The following is a 19,593-nucleotide window of genomic DNA, read 5'->3' on the forward strand; positions in this document are numbered from 1 at the left end:
TTGTTCGCAATATGACGACCCTTACTTAAGTTATTCAATACTTACCATTTTTCTATAAACAGTTACTTTGACATTGACCTTGATCCTAGGGGCCTCGAACGCAATCCCATAAAAGGTCTCTATAAACTTTTCCTATATAGCAAGTATGGTCACTATATGTCAAGCCTTGTTAAATTATTCGATAAGTAAGGTGACTTTGACGCTGCTCTCCTACCAGCCTGTCCGACAATGACGCAAGTCATTCTAATAAATAGTTGTCACTTTGTGAACGTCTGGTTAAGAATATAGAAATGTGCCTGTCAAAATAATAAAAAAGTCGATCAAGGGCCATAATTTGTATTTAGGGTAAAAATGGAGTTATGTAACTTTGTAAGATGGCCGTCAATAATTTTGCGAGGTATTAAGTCGATAAAATAAAGGGTATAGAAGTTTTTTTATTAAAATCCCAACTTGTCATTAAACTTTAACCTGCCCTTTAACTTTGCACTTAGTTCCTTAGTCAATCAGGGGCCATAACTCGTATTAAGAATAATATAGAGTTATGTAACCTCATTGTGTGATGCTCCCAAACAACTGTGAAGTATAAAGTCAATCGAATAAAGGATAAATAAGCTATTTATAAATATCCCAACTTGCCCTAAAATTTTAACCTAAGTTTCGAAGTCAATCAGGGGTCATAACCTGTATAAAGGATAATATGGAGTTGTGTTACCTCATTGTGTGATGGTTCTGAACAGCTGTGTAAAGAATAAAGTCATTGAATGAAGGATATGGAAGTTATTACTATATATCCCAACCTGCCCTAAAACTTTAACCTAAGTTCCATAGTCAATCAGGGGCTATATTATCTATAATTGATAAAATGGAATTATCTAACCCCATAAGGTAATGTCCCTAAGCAACTGTGTGAAGTATTAGGTAAATTGAATAAAGGGTATTGGAGTTATAAGTGAAAATCACAACTTGCCCTAAAACTTAAACCAGACGCCGATTCAAACGCCGACAACGACGCTGGGGCGAGTAGTAAAGCCCTCCTTATTCTTCGAATAGTCGAGCTAATAATAAACAACCAAATTAACTTTTTATTCTACATTCCTATAAAATGCACAAATATTTATCAAATAAATTCTTTAATGAATATCTTTGTAAGTGGCAATTAATGCTTTCAAACATTAATAAAACGTACTATAAGTTTATATTCAGTGTCACTGACAATCTTTCTTTTAAGTTGTTTTTTTAATAATCGTCCTTGGAAGAAGCACATATCCAACTGAAATGTTTTTGAAATAGAGTTTCAGATAGTTTCTTTTCAGCACAAGCTGTAACACCACTAGAACGAAACGAATGTAAACCAAAATGACAGGCATCTAAAACTAATTTGAGCTTAAACGAATCATGTACTGTTGCTGAAGATACAAATACATAATTTCGTAATGCTGATTGATTATTTGTCATGATAAAACATGGTGGTTAAATAATAATAAAAGGTGAGACATATCCATTTTCTATAATAAACCAAATTTTAATCCGCCTCAAGTATTGTTTCATAATAAAAAACAGTTCTTTAGTTTTTCCTTTAACAGAATGTTGTGAAATAGAGTTTTCAAAAGTTTCATAAAAAAGTCTGCAATTCAGTCTGATTGAAACAAATTTTATTTGATAATAACCAATACTTTTCAAAATCACTGTCCGCCCTTTGGTGGGACGAATTGCTGCGTCTATGGAGAGGCGGTTGTTGCAGCCACCGGTCTGGTTACTCCTCTGCCTCGCCCGATACCCATGGAGTTGGTCTGCGGCGCATCCGCTCGAAAGGAGTCCCTCTGAGCAGCATTTGAAACATATGACTGTTCAACACTGCACGAAACGTCCTTCTGGTAGGGATCCGCGGCTTCGACCTCCCCAAAAGAAGAAGGTTGCCCAGCAGGACCATTATTAACAAAGGAAGCCGACTGCTTTCAATCGTTTTTTTTTTTCAATTTGACGAGTCGAATTCAGCCTAACCAACCCGCTTATCGTCATCGGAATCACTAGCAACATCATACAATTGGTATTCAGCAATAATGTTCAACCCGGTAGGTGAGTTTTCGGCAAATATAATAATTTTAGATGCTCAATTTTAGTATTTATTTCCTTCATGAACTGTTGAGCTCTGTCAACTTCTCTCAAAGTAATAGCTTTATCACAAAATTCAAGAACCTCCCAATTAAGTTCAAACTGTTTATTGTTGCCAGGTCTTTATAATGAGACAGAATTTTCAACTCTCATCCTAGCCGACTGCGTCGCCCATTCCGTATCAGATTCTACATTCCTTTTCAGCTGGTCAAAATTATTGTCAAAATACCAATGCAAATCTTTAACCAAAGAATTTTTCAAATTTATATCTCCGCTTTCAGACATTTCAAAATAACTTCTTATTTCACCAAATACAAAACATCGAGTGACGAAAACATATTAGTTTTAGCTACATACCCAACAAGCACACGAGGAAATTATGTTACTAGTTTCCTGCTAAACAAATTCATCTAAGTACTGAAGGTCTACGAGTACTTTAACCGATCTCCTGAAATCAATAAACTTAAGTTGATATTTTTCAAACATGAATAATTGTATACATTGATCCTCTATAATGTAAACATTTTTTAAATAAATTGAAATGGTTATATTAACATTATTTCGTGATACTTTGAACAATCATCAACAACCTAAGACAAGGACCTAACATACCATTTTAAATATGAAGAAGAAGAAGAAGGACTTTGCTATGCAGAAATACAGCAATACAAGTCCGATATTCGACCTTTACATTGCAGATCACAATGAAAGCATGTTATGCACGTGTCGGATAAAAAAGATATATTTAAAATATTTACGTTTGACATAATTATTTTTCTTCAATAGTAAACGAGTTTTTGAACCTATAACAATTGTATACACGCATAAACATAAACATACATATACACAAACAAACACACATATGCATATACATTACACACACATTCAAACACACATTTATTTAAACACACATACATACATCAGTACGCTGGGAAAAGTTGCATATATCAGTTAATGTATTCTAATGACTTAACTAGTTCTTGGTAATATAATAGACCATATTTAAACTCCTTTAAAGACCACCTATTCGAAAAAAAATAATCTGAATCCCTAAAAGGACTTACTAAAATTTAAACGATAAATAAGTTTTCTTATCTGAAACAGTTTGTTTCATTAAGCCTTTTTAAGTGTAATTTCTACAATTGTTCACATATAACATCGTAAATATGGGTATTTGTATTCATTAATTTGGAATATATCATTAAATATTTAAAAAGTAAAATAACTACAAACACGCAGCTGCTTTATAAATTATATCTTTTATCTCAAATTAGTTAAAGCAAAGTAAGACAGTTACATGGAACAAGGAAAACATGTTAAGTGTACTACAAAATCATGAAATAAATGGTCAAAAGAATTCACGGAAGTTCTTTTCGACAATCTAAACACAAGAAAATGAAATAAAGTAAATTAAAACTAAGCATTCATTTTATTACACAGGAAGAAATTTATTGATCCGAAATGAATTTATAACAAAATAACATATAACAATATAGATAATCATTGAATGTCAGCTCTTATGTAGGAAAACAAAATGGGCATTTTTACCTTTCAAAATTAAACAAAAAAAACCCTCAAATTAATTTTTAAAAAATCGTCAAAACTGCTTTTTGCTTTGTCTTCTTTTCTCTATTAAGAATGGCTAGTTTTATTAGTATTAAAAAGTATTTATTAATTATATTATTACAAAAATGTTTCGTAGCATCTCCACGTCGATGACAAATACACTACGTGCGTTTCATTGATGTAACCTAATCTTAGTATGAAACATTTGTTATTTAAATAATAGTAACGTGATTTGTTATTATTTAGACAATGTCTCGACCATATTGAACGTAGTTCATAAGTGTCTTCCGTTTACTCACAAGAGGAAGACACATTAGGAAACATAACAATCACAAGATGTCGACATAATTATACACTCAGATTGATTCAGTGCACTTCCTTATTTAGGACTTACAAATTCTAAACCTATCATATTTAAAGTTTAATGATTACTTGTAAGCATACTTAAAACAGAAAATATATAACAGTGAAGCTGTTCAAGTTTGTATTTATTTGCTTTTTGTTTCAATTGAAATTGTGCGCCAAAAATGCGAGTTTGTCATAATATATGATTATAGGTATAATGGTTTTATTTTCTTTGTGTGCACATAAGTGTAGGAAGGAAGAAAGATGTTAGTTAAGTCGATAGGTTAGGCTTTCATATTTACAGTGAAGTTGTAACAGTTTGTATATTTGTTCTTTGATTCAACTGATATTGGACGCCAAAAAGGCGTGTTTGTTATAATATATGATTTTAGGTATAATGCTTTTGATTTTATGTGTGGACATAAAATCTCTTAAAATCATACCAAACTGTAATAAGGTCACCACCATTTCACAAATTTGTGTATCGGATATCTTATAGGATAATGCTTGCTATTAGTAAAATAAATAGAAAATTATCTGATTGACAAAAATATCGCACCGTGTGTTTGTGTACGTGTAACATCGTGCCAATCAGAGGTGATAAGTATAATGTTAAAATAACTTATATAACTTATTTCGCAATGAATTTAATGAGACATGAGTTAAATATTTCCAGTGCATCATCTTGAAAAGCTGCAATTTCATATTAATACTCTTACGAATAACTCAAGTTGAAACAACATTTACAAGTGCACATTTTATTATGATACTATAGATAAATGCGGTAATTTGCTACCAAGAAAGAAAAAAAACTCGTAGCCGTAAAATCGTGACCAGGAAGACAACACGTTTTCTGTTTAATCATTTTCTTGTGAACCGTAAGATATAGGACATATAAAATAGATTCTTGTAAAGCGGTGTATTATGATTAAGCATAATCAAAAATCACTTTATAGTCGATATTGCTGATAGTATCATTGCTATCATTGTGTACAATTCGCATAAGAGTTTAATCCGATCGATTTAAAGTAAATTTACGTAACTGTTTATTGTGAACGAATGTGTTTATATCGAACTAAATTCTAGTATGCTTAATTCTTTGAAACAGATGTCTTAGTGTTATCATTTTAACCACTCTTCACAATCAGGACAGGGTATTATTGATGTGTTTAAGTTATTAAATTATATTAGTATTATGTTTATTATATTATGTCTTCATCACCAAGATTAAGAGCAGTCCGCACATTGAAGACAGTGTATTAATGATAGAGACCATTCTTTACCATCACTATTGTTTATCCATAGTGGAAACCAGACTTCATCGACAAGTCTTGACTATGTTATACAACTTGGTTAATAAAACTGGTTCAAGATCAACATGGTCATCAACACCCATCGCATTATCATACTTATTATTATCAACACACTCGTTGTCAGTAGCATCGTCAAAATTAGTATCAACAAAACGCATTATTGTAATTGTCATAGCAACGTTGACAACGGTTTCAATCAATATAAAGTTTTGGTCATTAAAGATTAAAAGTGTTTTGATAAAAATAACACTTTAGGTGGTTCGACCATTTATATCCAACATTTAGAAAGAAATAAGTCTCATTGAATGCACATCACACATCAAAAGCACCCTTTAGTATGACATGATGACAATACACATTCTCCTCATTTGCATCATAATTTCACTATAGGTGGTTAGAAAGAAATAAGTATCTTCCAATGTGAAAGAGGAGCACACATAATTAAACAATTAAACTTTTTATTGTTTGTTACACATTTTAAACATCCTTTAATAAGCCTGGCCTTAAATTAAAAACAACAACATTAAAAGCACCCTTGATAGTGACATGATGACAATACCACATCTTCCTCATTTGCATCCTAATAAAACTATAAGTAGTTAGAAAGAAATAAGTCTCATCCAATGTGAAAGAGAAGCACACATAATTAAACTCTGTATGTTACATATTTTAAACATCCTTTAACAAGCCTGACTTAAAATTAAAACAAACCCACACTCATCTAAAGCACCTTCGAGTGTGACATGATGACAATACCACATTTTCCTCATTTGCATTCTAACAACCTTATAGGTAGTTAGAAAGAAATTCCTCATTTGCATCATACTTGAGCCAAGAGTGCTTGGTAGTAAACATCTGCTGTATCACTTGCAGTAATAATGCACAGGGCTTGTGTGAAAGAGCTGGACTATTAATCGTCTATTTTACGAATCTAGAACATCATATTGAAGGACACTTTTTTGCAATAATTTAATACAAGATCAATGATTTATTGCAAATTCTATTTTATGCCTGTGTAACACTGCTTTAGAACTCTACAACACCACTAAAGATCGTTTGGCATCATGGTAGCTGGTCCATTTTGGAAGCTTCTCATGGTTATTTTTATTCCGTGTATAAACTGTCAAGGTAAGATAATTTATTTACTTTCATTTCAAAACATATTTTTCAAGTGTTATGTCACAAAAATTCATGTAGCCTAAATGAACACAAAACATTGTCCAGTGAACAGTTTATGCCGTTAGTATGAAAGGAAATAGTTACTGTTTTCATATATTATCTAAATTATTTAAATATAATAGCATTATAAGTAGAACTATTTACCTATTAGTTGTGAAAATATACTTTCATATGGCTAAAGATCAATAATGATATTGCGGTTAATATGAACAGCATATTTCACTGCTAAAAATAAATAACTGTATTATTACATGGTACCATGAATTTTGGCATTTTAAAAAATAAACTGGTCCGCGTATATTTATACTGTTAAGGGCAGGAATCCATACATTTCACCATCAGGTATAAGTTTGCAAATCCTGTTTATTTGCAAACATTTGTTAAAGACTCAAACTTCCAAAGTGACACACGGTTAGTTTGAATGTTATATAGGCAACGGTTTTTTGCGTTGTATACTCAGAAAAATCCAAATATTTTGAAAACGATTGTAAAATTGGAAAATTGCATTTCACCAATTAGGGGAAATTTCTATTAGAGAATACTATAAAGACTTTCTAGGGATACTGGACACAAAGTGAAGTTTTCAGAATTTTGGTCCATGAAAGTTAAGGATTCCTACAGTGTTGGAACTGTAAGGGCTAAACAAACTTGATGTCAATGAATATGTACATACAATTAATTAGTATGACAGTAAATAATATTCAAGAATTTTTTTAAAAGTAACATGAATGCGTGTTCCTTATATTCTCTGGGACTTGCATGCAAGTAGTAGTAGTAGTAGTAGTAGTAGTAGTAGTAGTAGTAGTAGTAGTAGTAGTAGTAGTAGTAGTAGTAGTAGTAGTAGTAGTAGTAGTAGTAGTAGTAGTAGTAGTAGTTGTAGTAGTAGAGTTAGTAGAAGTAGTAGTAGTAATAGTAGTAGTAGTAATAATAATAGTAGTAGTAGTAGTAGTAGTAGTAGTAGTAGTAGTAGTAGTAGTAGTAGTAGTAGTAGTAGTACCGAACCAAGGATGACACAAAAGAGAGAAAACTCTTATTTCCATTGTGGTCCTTTGTTTTGGTGACATGGCATAGGGAGGCATTGCATATTTAAGTAATAATATAGCTGTAATCGAAATTGCACAAATATATTGAAAGTTAGTCTTTATGCATTAAAATAAATATTGCCGTAGTTGTATCACAGTCACTTTACATAATTTAGTAACATAAAGTTATAGTTGAGAAAGTAATATATAACTATCACATTAAAGTATGAATATGACAGTATGTATTACTTATAAAATGCGAGGTTAAGTTAAAATAGTTCCTTTACTGAACATCTTTGAATAAATAAATGAAAAAAAACAACACTTTTTAATAGCATAACTAATTATGCCAAATTATCTAAAAATGATTCTTTACTAGCAATTTAAAAACAGGTAATTTCTTAGTCTGTGCGATATACAAGATGGCAACTTGTTCCATAAGGTAATGCCAGAAAAGAAGAAGGACTTTAACCCAAAACCTTTGACCTCTGGAACAGCATAATCCCCTTTCTTGCATAACCTTGTCCTATGTGTGTGTACAGTATCTTGGGGGATAACATTGTCTCCCATATAGTCCGGGGCTATGCCATTTTTTATTCTAAAGACATGACCCAAAATAATCTGGCCTACACGTTTGTTGACAGGTAACCAGTTGAGTAATTTAAAGTGTTCTGGGCCAATGTGAGACCTTGCATCAAGATCCAAAACAAACCTCATAAGTTTATTTTGTGTGGTTTGGAGCTTGGTTTTAATGAGTCATTGGTCAGACCATGATACCACATAGAACAGGCAAAATCAAAATGGCATTGAATTAAGGCCAATGAAAAGGAGTTTCTTGGTGTGTTTTGTAAGGTAACCTCTCTTTCGATATAGATATTTTAATCTTGCATTAGCCTTTTTAATATGGAACGAGCCATATAATCAAAAGAACGGGTCTGATCAATAGTTGCGCCAAGATATTTAACAGCAGAAGTTGGTTCAATAGTGGTACCATTACATGTTATATCAAGTGTAGTGTAGTAGTAGTAGTAGTAGTAGAAGCCGTAGTAGTAGTAATAGTGGTAGTAGAAGTAGTAGTAGTAGTAGTAGTAGTAGTAGTAGTAGTAGTAGTAGTAGTAGTAGTAGTAGTAGTAGTAGTAGTAGTAGGTGTACGAAATCACTTTTAAATTAAACAGGGCACAAATACATGACCAAATTACTATTTATTGAATGAAGGTTTACTATTGCATTTCATTAAATGAATGGAGGGATCATGCTCCGTTACATATTACATAGCTATGTCACATTTTCGTGCTACAAATCACTCCGAGATAAAATATACATTAGACGTAGAGTGATTTGAAAACGAATTGAATTTCAATCTTCCAATAAATCAAACATAGCATCACTTGATGATAATTCATAAATATTTTGAAACATTAGAACTAATACTTTTGTTGGTAATATTTATCATATCGAGATTTTAAATGTTTCTATCTACTTAAGTCACCAAAATACGGTCTTCCCAGAACTAGATGAAGGTGTTCAAAATATAGTAAATGCTTTTAAATCATTGAAACGATGTTGATATTTTGTCAATGATAATTTGTTTAATGAAAAATATATCGAAACTCTTGAAAACAATCTTCGTATAAATGTGTTTGAATTAAATTTGTTTAATACTTGCGAATTGAACCATTGTTACCTACATGTACATAAAATGGTCTAAAAAGTAGTATTATTACTTTAACAAAGGAGAATACTCGACTGATGAAGTTTTTTTCCAAATATAATCATGCAAACTGTAGTGTATGGCAGTAACTAGAGGTAACATTACATGCATTAATGATTTACTAGTGGGTTACATGGCAAAATGGTACAATGACAAGCTCTTACATTATTACTGGCATCCACGTTATATTTAGCGCTAGGAATGCTTACTATCACATACTATTGATTTCATAAATAAACACCGGACATGAATTTTAAGACTCAAATTGAACATATTTGAACATTTCTATCTTTACAAGATACTTAACATAATATTATGACCATATAACAAGGTTGCTTACTTTTACTGTAGAAGAATGTATAAAACATACATGTATAACGAAATTGAAATTGAATTGACTTAAGCTTAATTGCCTTTCAAATGAGGCTTTCTGTAGTTGTATGGTGCTTATGCACATACATACATAAAACAAATCAATTTGAACAAATTAAGTAAAAATAAATGCCAAAATGTAAGCTGTTTCGTTCTCTTCAAGGGTTTAAGGTATAATTACAAATTAACATTCAAAGTTATATATTCATTATCACAGGATCCTGCTTCGTACACTCTGTAGGGTATGCTTCAAAAGATTCGGGGGCAACGATTGACTACAAGACAAATGTTACGTACTCATGTGCAAGAGGATACATCCTTACAAATGGCAATTTAATAAGAACATGTCAAGCTGACGGCCAATTGGATGGTATTTCCCCAACTTGTACTCGAGGTATGTGGGTATTAGGTATAAATATTCGGCTACTAATTTGTGCAAACAATTTTCACATTTTAATCTGCTTTTGTAACGCACGAAACACTGTTTCCAGTAAACATGAAAAACCAGCGCTCTCAAAACGTAAAGGTCCACTTAAGGTGGAACGCGATTATGATTTTTTTGGGGGGCTACTGTCTGGAAATTGGTATACGAATAGAAGATCATATGCCCAATTAGGGACTGTTTTTACATTTTCAATATTCGGAGCAGTTTTGAAACTATGACTCCTTAAAATATACCACTGACGTCAATTTTGAGACGTCTCTTATATTTTTGCGTTCCAGCTACAATAACCGATAGTTTCACCGATTCTTCGTTTACCGCTAAGAAATTTCAACCTCAAGTGCGTTTTGTAAAATCGTTAACGCACATATATTTTTTGTTTTCTTGTTTTACGTTATTTATTTGAAATTCGTCTTTAAAGTCATTTTTTGCGGGAAAAACGGCATCGTGTTTCGCTGGAAAAACTGCGCCTTTCTTTAATTCTTGAAAAAACTGCTCGTTTAATTTTTGATTTTTTTAAATACATGTGTTCAATGTTTTATTACAAATCGCCTGATATCAAAAAAGGGTACCTCACCGAGTTCGTTTTTGCGCAGTATCAAATAATCTAACCCCTATACCTGTTTTTTTTCATTACGTATTGTTATAAAACGTTTAGCATGACGTAAATCGAGCTATTATTTACGCTAATAAGAGCTTAGTTTTGAATAAACCACTGATCAATAACATATAACAGTTCTTGTTAATTTTAGTTAAATTGATAATTCAACACTGTATAACAAGATCAATTTTGTCTAATAAAACTTTAACTTCTTACTCAATTATGCATTTATGGAAAATATTAATTACTGGTTACAAGATTTTAACCGCGTGTTTAATAACAGAATGCGCAAAAAACATTAAATTATTATTGAATGCTAAAATATTTACTGTGTCTACTCTAATCTCATAATGAAAAAATACTTTGTTTTATGCTCATTTTTTTTCAAGTCAACTCGGTATTTCTCATAAGAACCTTTGTTTTCGACCAGTTTTCTGCAACCAAGCGTCAAATCACACACGACCTTACTATCGTTGAAGTCAAATATACTTATTTTATTTGCATGTAGAATATAAGCTTTTTATTTATACTTATATATAGCTATATCCTTCCTATATAAATATTTTGACACCAATATGCTATAATTTTAAACTGTTCTATTATTGTATATAATATTATTTATGTTCTACGTCTATCACTCTTTGGATATATTATGAATATGTCCAGCCATGGGGAAAATTAAGATATTGAGTAGAGTTGAGATGGGCGAGTAAGTGTGCATCTTTAAATAGTTACTATATGCTCATTTTGTTAAGGGTTGTTATAGCTTACATACAAACACACGAACAAAACGTACAATAAAGTCACGTACGTAAGCACGCGTAAAAATGCACCACACACACCATCCCACACTCAAGCACGCGTGCATACGCATGCATATATGCGCACACATACACAAACGATCATACGCACGCCCATACACACGCACACACACACACGCACACACACACACACACGCTCTCACGCACATGTACGCTCTCACACGCAGGCATGTATGCACACACGCTCGCACACACACACACACACACACACACACACACACACACACACACACGCAAACACACACACACACACACACGCACACGCACACGCGTGCACAGCCATTGTTCGCACGGCAGGGACATTGAATGCAGGATAAGGTAGCTATGTTGGCTTCTGTATCATAGACATTGAATGCATCGCCGAAAGTTGTCTCATGAAGTTGCTTGTACGCACGAGAAGCTTTGATTGCGTGGTAAAGTCAGGAAAACAAAATAACTCGTTATGGATTAAAACAAAAAATGCATTGATTAACAAAATTAAACATTTTACTGCACTATAAACATTAACTTTAAGATCATCATTTGAGCAATTCGAAACATATATTTTTTCATAGTGTGTGCGTGTGCGCGTGTGTGTGTGCGTGTTCGTGTGTATGGGCGTGCGTGCATCTACGAGTATGTAGGTGTATACATGCGTTCGTGTGAGTGAATTTGTGTGAACTATAACAACCCTTAATAAGATAAAATAAAAGAAACAATTCAATGTGATCATTTACAATCAGTGCAAACACTCGTATTAAACACAAATACGATTTACCACAACTAATTCTATTGTTTTGTTATGCCTTTAAGAATAAATACATATCGAAAACAATGATTCTTATGAGGAATACCGAGTTTAATTTGAAATATGAGACCATAGTAAATCCTTTAGCATTCACAAAAAAATGAATCTTTTTTGCGCTTTCTACTATTAAATAAACAGTTACAATATTGTAATCAGTGAATAATATTTTGTATGAGTTTATTATTTGGTAAGAAGTAAGGGTTTATCAGTGAAAATACATGTTTCTTATACATGTTGAAAATTTATTTTGAATAAGAGTTTCAATTTAAAACTTAAGTGTGTTTTAAATTAACGCCGATGTAACATTCAATTTTGACCCCGTTATGTATTGAGTCATTTTCTTTCTGTTCAAAGAATGATATTCTTTAACTGACCATCCCCTACCCCTCCCCAAACCGTTGCGTAACAAATGACCCTCGTTGAAAATGTTCAAGACTTATATTCACTACCAAACTTTATTAATAATATGGTTACCCCTATTAGTGGAATTTATTAATTGTATATGTTTTTATTCAACGATACCCGATTGACCAAATCAAACTTAGATTCAAAACACTGAACTCTATAGTCGCGTATTTTATAGTCAAGTCAAGTCAAGTCAAGAGTTTATTTTGTAAATAAAGGTTTCCGGCCCAAAATACATTTCAAAATAGTAAACATTATACGAAATGCTTTAAGTTATGTCATAGTACATTTATACATGAGATGAAAAAGTGAACAAAAAGTGTAACTATTCTTATTCCTTGATACAATTCATAAAATGAAATATGTACACTGCTAATGTTCGTATTGTGTTAAAGTCATTTGTGGATAATAGGGCATACAAACTATTCAAATCATCACCAGATTCATACCAATTTAACAAATATTGGTTCCTAATATATATATTATTTTTTTACAACGAAAAAAGGCATGGTTTTCACAATCAATTTCAGATATATTATAGTTCAGTAGATAGAAATTGCATAATCGATCATGCAGTGCAATGCTTAATTGCCTTCCAAGTTCAATATGCAAATCATAATAAGAACATCTAAATTTAGCATATGTAATTTTATGTTTTAGTGGTATCTATATCAACAAATACCGTTCCATGTTAAGTAAACTCTTAAAGTGGCTGTAGTGGTAACATCGGCTGGCATTACTCACATGATCGTGCCAAGTTTGAGTAAAACAGTCAATTATCCTGTCTCTAAACATTTTAACAAATAAATTACAATCACCAATATCTTGTGATATCCAAGCATATCCAAAGCCATAAGTAAAAAGAAGACTTTTTACTTTGGTAGCCCAACAGATCATTCCCGCAACATCTAGGGACTTTAACATTATGTAACATTGCCTTGGATACCTTCAGGATGGCATAGATAATAATTTACACCAATACCTTATACAATTTGTAAAATATGTTATATATAATGGTAATTTTCCACAGTCTCCTAAAACCATACAAGTATTCGTAGTTTTTCTTACATGTAAAACATTGTCTACAAAATTTATTTTGAATCATTTCAATGGTTTGGCTATACTCATATCCCCATACTTAGGAGCCATAACATATTATTGGCTTAATCATAGTATCTTTAAAAGATCTTCAGCTGGAAAATAACCAATCGGTTTTTGATAGTTTTTCAAAGCAAAAATCGCCTTTTGTGCCTGAGAAGCTAGTTTAACATGAGCTAAACTCCAGGACAACTGTGGAGTAAACAACAATCCCACATATTTGTATACAGAAGTAGGTTTAATTGACTGTCCTCGATATAACCATCTTTCATATGCTCGTAGAGGACCACCATTACGGAATACAATAATTTCAGTTTTATCAAGATTAATTTCCATTCCAGTATTAAAACAAAATTGATCGACTGCGTTTACCTGTTGTTGTAACTTAATTGCAGTTTCAGCGCAATTGGCAACATCATCAGCAAACATTAAACATATAATGTCTGGAATATCATTAGTTATAAAAATGCCTGAACCACAATTTAGCCTTAAAATATACGATAACTCGTCTATAAATAGAGCAAATATTGTTGAACTTGACTTATCCCCTTGTCTAGTACCAATGTTACAGGCAAATGACTCCGTGATACTATTTGAGACTTTGACACAAGAGGTTAGACAAGAATACATTGATTTCAGAACTCCTCTACCGCCGGGATCCGTTTGTGCTTATTACAATGCAGATTTCTGTCGATTATCATTTTTCGATTTGTTAGTTATATTTGGTGTATAAAATGAGTGTCACGCACTGGATTTACTATGCCTTTGTTTTGTTTAGAGACTTATAACTGAAGATATAACTGCAGATCTCTACTGAAACTTATTAAAGAAATTGGTAACTAATAAAGTAGTAGAACCGTTTATTGTTGCGTTATTACTGTAGATGTATATATAAAAAACAAAGCACTAATCAGCATAGTCACAGCTCATAGCATAGTGACTGGAACGATTATTGATGTGTATTATCAAAATATTATAATTCGGCAAATGAGATTGCTTAATAATTAAGAAAGCCTCTCATTAAAATAGCCGCCAGATTTAAGTCATCAAGAATTAAAGAAAGGCGTAGTTTTTTCAGCGAAACACGACGCCGTTTTTCCCGCGAAAAATGACGTTATAGACGAATTTAGAAACAATAACGTTCAACAAAAGAGAGAAAAATATATGAGCGTATTCGTTTTCACAAGATGCACTTGACGTTGAAATTTCATAGCTGTAAACGAAGAATTGATTAAAATATCGGTTATTGTAGCTGGAACGCAAAAATATGAGAGACGTCTCAAATTGACGTCAGCGGCATATTTTGAAGACTCTTAGATTCAAAACTGTTCCGAATATTAAAAAAGTAAAAACAGTCCCTAACTGGGCATATGCTCTTCTATTCGTATACCAATTTTCAGGCAGTAGCTCGAAAAAAAATCATAGTCGCGTTCCACCTTAAGATCGTTATTCTTACACTACCATGTAATTAATCGAAGTCTCATCATTCCCGTAGAATACTTGTAAATACAAGTCTACGCATTGATGCACATCTAGTTGTTTTTTTCATTTTGTAAACCTAATCATTTTGAATTTGTGTGACACCCTTGTTGCCTTTATTTTGTTTAATATGATCATTGAACCGATGATAAGTATAACGTCAATAATTTTATCAAAACTCTAGATATACTTTCTTTTATTAAACATTATTTGTTTAATAATATATTGAATTTTGGTTACAAATATCATTGTTAACTATATTAATGCCATTTTGCTTTGCATATTTGCCCTTGCGATAATGAGCCTCGCCCCCTGTGAAGTTGCAATATTAGCTCTGCTAATTGCGAGATATTTGGATCACTGTGTGATTCACAAGTTAAGAATTAACACTTAGTGTCATGTGCTGCTTACAAAGTTTCGCTATACAACAGCGCTTAATTTGTCAGACATTCAAGTGTAAACTTCAAGCATTTAATCCTTCCTCGCTCTGTTCATCCATCAATCTATCTATCCATCCATCCATCCATCCACTAAACAATAACATCTCGATTCAACAAATAAATTGTTTTTTGTTGTTGTTGTTTTATTAAAATCAACTACTTTCTTAAACGTCATTGCTTTTTCCATGCATTTATCATGCATTAAACTCAACTCATCTCAACTTATCTTTATTAACACCACACGTGTTCATATCATAAACAAATACTGATTCATCAATATTAGAAATGACAATATATAGTGTACAGAGTAAGCAGAAAAGCTTTTCCACCTTGGCAATAAATAAAATTGTGCAATGCAAATATATTATGCCGCATACATGTTTGAATAACATAGTTTTTTCTTAGACATTCAGTATCTTACATACATATATAAACATATACGATTACATCAAGAGCTGTTCACGGGTCATTTGATAGTCAGGAACTATGAGTTATACGCCAAGAAGTGCGAGAAAAATCTCCGTCCATCGATACGAGTTCCTGGGCAAGGTTGACGTCAAATTCTGTGACGTCAGCGATTATACACCATCTATATTGTTCGTATATACTGAATTCATAAACGCTGTGTATTTCTATGATATGTCCGCCTTTATCATAGTTGTAACATCATTGCAGAGAAGTCGTTTGTATTTACACCAGAGCTTAGCAATTAACACTTCGTTTTCGTAAATGTAATATAGTGTTGATTTAGAAACATTTTGGTGTTTCATTTTGAAAATCTAAAATCTTCGTCCGACATAGTTCTATCAGCCCACAGCAAACATTTTTAGACCACACGAGACAATTCACGCTAGTTTTCCATCGGTGTTAAGATGATTAGGGTGAATTGAGTCGAGGATAATAAATTTTATGATTTTTTATAATCGTAACGTATACAACCTACGCATTCGAACTTTAAGTGTGTTTTTTAAATAAAACTGTTAACTAACTGAATAAGTTTTTGAATGTATATTGAAATAAACTTTACTCTTGTTATCTCCTATTTAAGCGGTTTAGTGCCATAACTCCTGTATTTATTCTGCATTTATCTTGTTAACGCATTTTGTGTGAGAAAATTCATTCCTTATACAATAAAAACAATATGCTTAAGCTGGCAAACAAAATTGTTATTTGAAATGTTAAAATGTCAACATAAAAAAGCAAAACGATAGAATCTCATGCACATCCCATTAATATTCGTGTGTTATTACGAACAACTAAAAATAGTTTCTTTATTGCTTGATGGATTTAAGATAAGAAAAAAATAGTTCAGTTTAACCATCTGTTCAATTTAAACGATCAGAACAATTCAGGATTGAACTTCTCGTTTATGGCTCGAATATCATTTTTGACATCTTGTTCAAAATAATATTCGAGTACAATCAAAATCTAAGATTGCCGCCAACTGCACCAAAATGATGAATATTTTTAAAAGTTTTATTTGAACAACCTTTATGCACTTATAATACATTTTGACCTTACCAAGCTCAATAGGGCGTCAAAGCATGACTAAAATGTAATTAAATCAATAGTTTACAAAATAATATATCCATTGACTATTTACTTAAGGCTTTACAGAATCAAATATAGCAACATTGTGCCGAGAATTGTACTTAAATGTGTATCAAAATAGAAATGAAAATGTTTCCGTATAGGTTGTGATAAAGAGTAGTTCGGAGGCCAAATATTGTTTCAAAGAATGTCTTTTTTCAATATCGAATACACAATAACACAACTTCATCTTCGATAGTCAATCTAGGTTGGGTTATAAAGGCGTTTGTGCGGGCGTTTTGGCGGGTGTTTTACATCAATATGTGTTGTGTCCGGGTTCTATCTTGGCCATGCAAAGGTTTGTATAAAAATAACAAATATTCACCACAAGAAGCCGGCATGGTACGTGCAAAGCCGATGCCAGTAGTACAAAAGTCAATACATCACTAACGAATTGTTTGTAAATGTTAGTTGTGTTTGAGTTTGTCCGGACTCTAACATGTCCGAGAATAACAACAATGAACAAATGTTTACCACTAGATGTCGGCGTGATAAACCCATTTCAGTAGGTCTAAGGTTAAAATCACACTAAAGGTTAATTAATTAGAATTTCTTGTATTTTAGCTTCGTCTGTCTGTTTGTTTGCCATGCTTTGTTCGATAGCAAAAATGATCCAATGTAAAAAGGTTTAAATTAAAGGCCACTCTTTAAGGGTCATTGGTGAAATACATTTTCTTGTATTTCGCTTGTTTGTAACTACAGAGTTGCAACCACTTATATACATTCCTGGTTAAAGCTCAATGGCAATAAACGCTCCATATCAAAATACTTGATATCTTTTTCAACAACTTTTCACACAACTGTTTCACTGTTTCAGTTCAGCGGCGAGTTTGGTATTATTGGTGAATTGACAATGCTCTAGTATAACAAGAAAAAGCTGAAGCCAACAGTTTTCCTTGACCACCTGTATGCGTTTCATATTTAGTTTAATTTTCAAACACCTTTTAATAGCGCAAATTGAAAACCTGGTCGCATTGCAGCACGTCTAGTTAATATGTTTTCCTTTTGACACAATGGTTGTGAGTCGTATAAGAATTTTCAAATTATCATAACCTTGCTTGAATTTAATTTCCATCATAAAGGTACCATCATCATCATTTTAACTCGACTACCTTACGGCAGTCGGGAGCTTTTCACAAAGGACATTTTAGACGCCATGAAATAAATGAATTTCATTTTAAGGTTCAAGTTTTATTAGACTAGTGTTTTAAAATAGAAATGAAAACTTCACCATATTCATTGTATCAGTAGACCGATCGGAATTTTGTTTAAAATAATTGTATTTCCACAATATTAAATGACAAGTAATATATTACAAGGTCTTAATGAAAACCTGTGTTATTAAAGTTTGGCTTTGAAAACGGGCTGAAGAGTGAGCGTGTGTCAACAATTTGTGCAGTGTTTGGGAAGTAACTTTGCCATGCAAAGATTGATTAAGACCTTTCTTGAATTTGAATTCAATATTTCCATTTATCAGGCACCATGACCATCAGTCTTTTTTGACAACCTAACGACATGCGGAGGGATTTGCTTTTTACGTAGACAAAAACACGTTTAAATTGTATTGAACTTCAAAATGTATTTTTTTTTCTTATTTAGGTTCAAGTGCGATTAGACTAAGAAACGGCAGACATAAAAAAGAGGGTCGTGTTGAAGTACTTCACAATGGAACATGGGGTACGATCTGTGATGATGATATAGACATACAATTTGCCAAGGTCGTATGCCGACAGCTCGGATATGCTACGTAAGTTATTTTGTTAAACAGGTAAATGATATTGTCTAAGTATTTCTGTGTTATTTTTAGTTGCTATTTATACATTGTTATTTTCTTAAATCAATGATTCTTGCAAAATGTTCAAAAGGTATTAGCAGTATCAATTACACAAATTATGAAGTGAAAAAGACATAAGCAATTTCAATCAAGGAATCGAAATCAAAAGGGTGTCTCTATGCTTTGAGCATATATAGTGATAACGATAGAAAATGCCCTTCTTTTGTACATCAATATAAGTTGCAAAAAAGTGGAAAGGGTCACTAATCAAATCAAAGAAAATGAAGTCATGAATAGAATTACTTATTTATCAGACTAGTTCAATTGCAGAGACAATGTGGCGGTACGTTCTGAAGCCTATTACGGTGACGGTGATGGCCCGATTTGGCTGGACGATTTTACTTGTCAAGGAAACGAAACTGTGATTGATTTGTGTTTGTTCAGCCAATGGGGCCAGCACGACTGCGTACATTCTGAAGATGGCGGAGTTACATGTAGTAAATATAACTCTTTATTTTATCTTATCGGTAGTGTTC

At 32.4% G+C, this 19,593-nt stretch overlaps 1 protein-coding gene and 1 long non-coding RNA gene across 2 annotated transcripts in view; both read left to right on the plus strand.

Moving 5' to 3' along the window:
* The window catches only part of LOC128237790 (deleted in malignant brain tumors 1 protein-like), a 431,829-nt gene that overhangs the window by 39,398 nt on the left and 372,838 nt on the right, over nt 1-19,593 (plus strand). The gene's annotated exons all lie outside the window — the stretch shown is intronic.
* The window catches only part of LOC128238344 (uncharacterized), a 19,405-nt gene continuing 9,697 nt past the window's right edge, over nt 9,886-19,593 (plus strand). Inside the window, exons 1-2 of the long non-coding RNA XR_008261673.1 lie at nt 9,886-10,014; nt 19,388-19,554. This is a non-coding gene — a long non-coding RNA (uncharacterized LOC128238344). The remainder of the gene's footprint in view (nt 10,015-19,387; nt 19,555-19,593) is intronic.

Source organism: Mya arenaria, chromosome 6, assembly GCF_026914265.1.
Source record: "Mya arenaria isolate MELC-2E11 chromosome 6, ASM2691426v1".
Taxonomy (NCBI): domain Eukaryota; kingdom Metazoa; phylum Mollusca; class Bivalvia; order Myida; family Myidae; genus Mya; species Mya arenaria.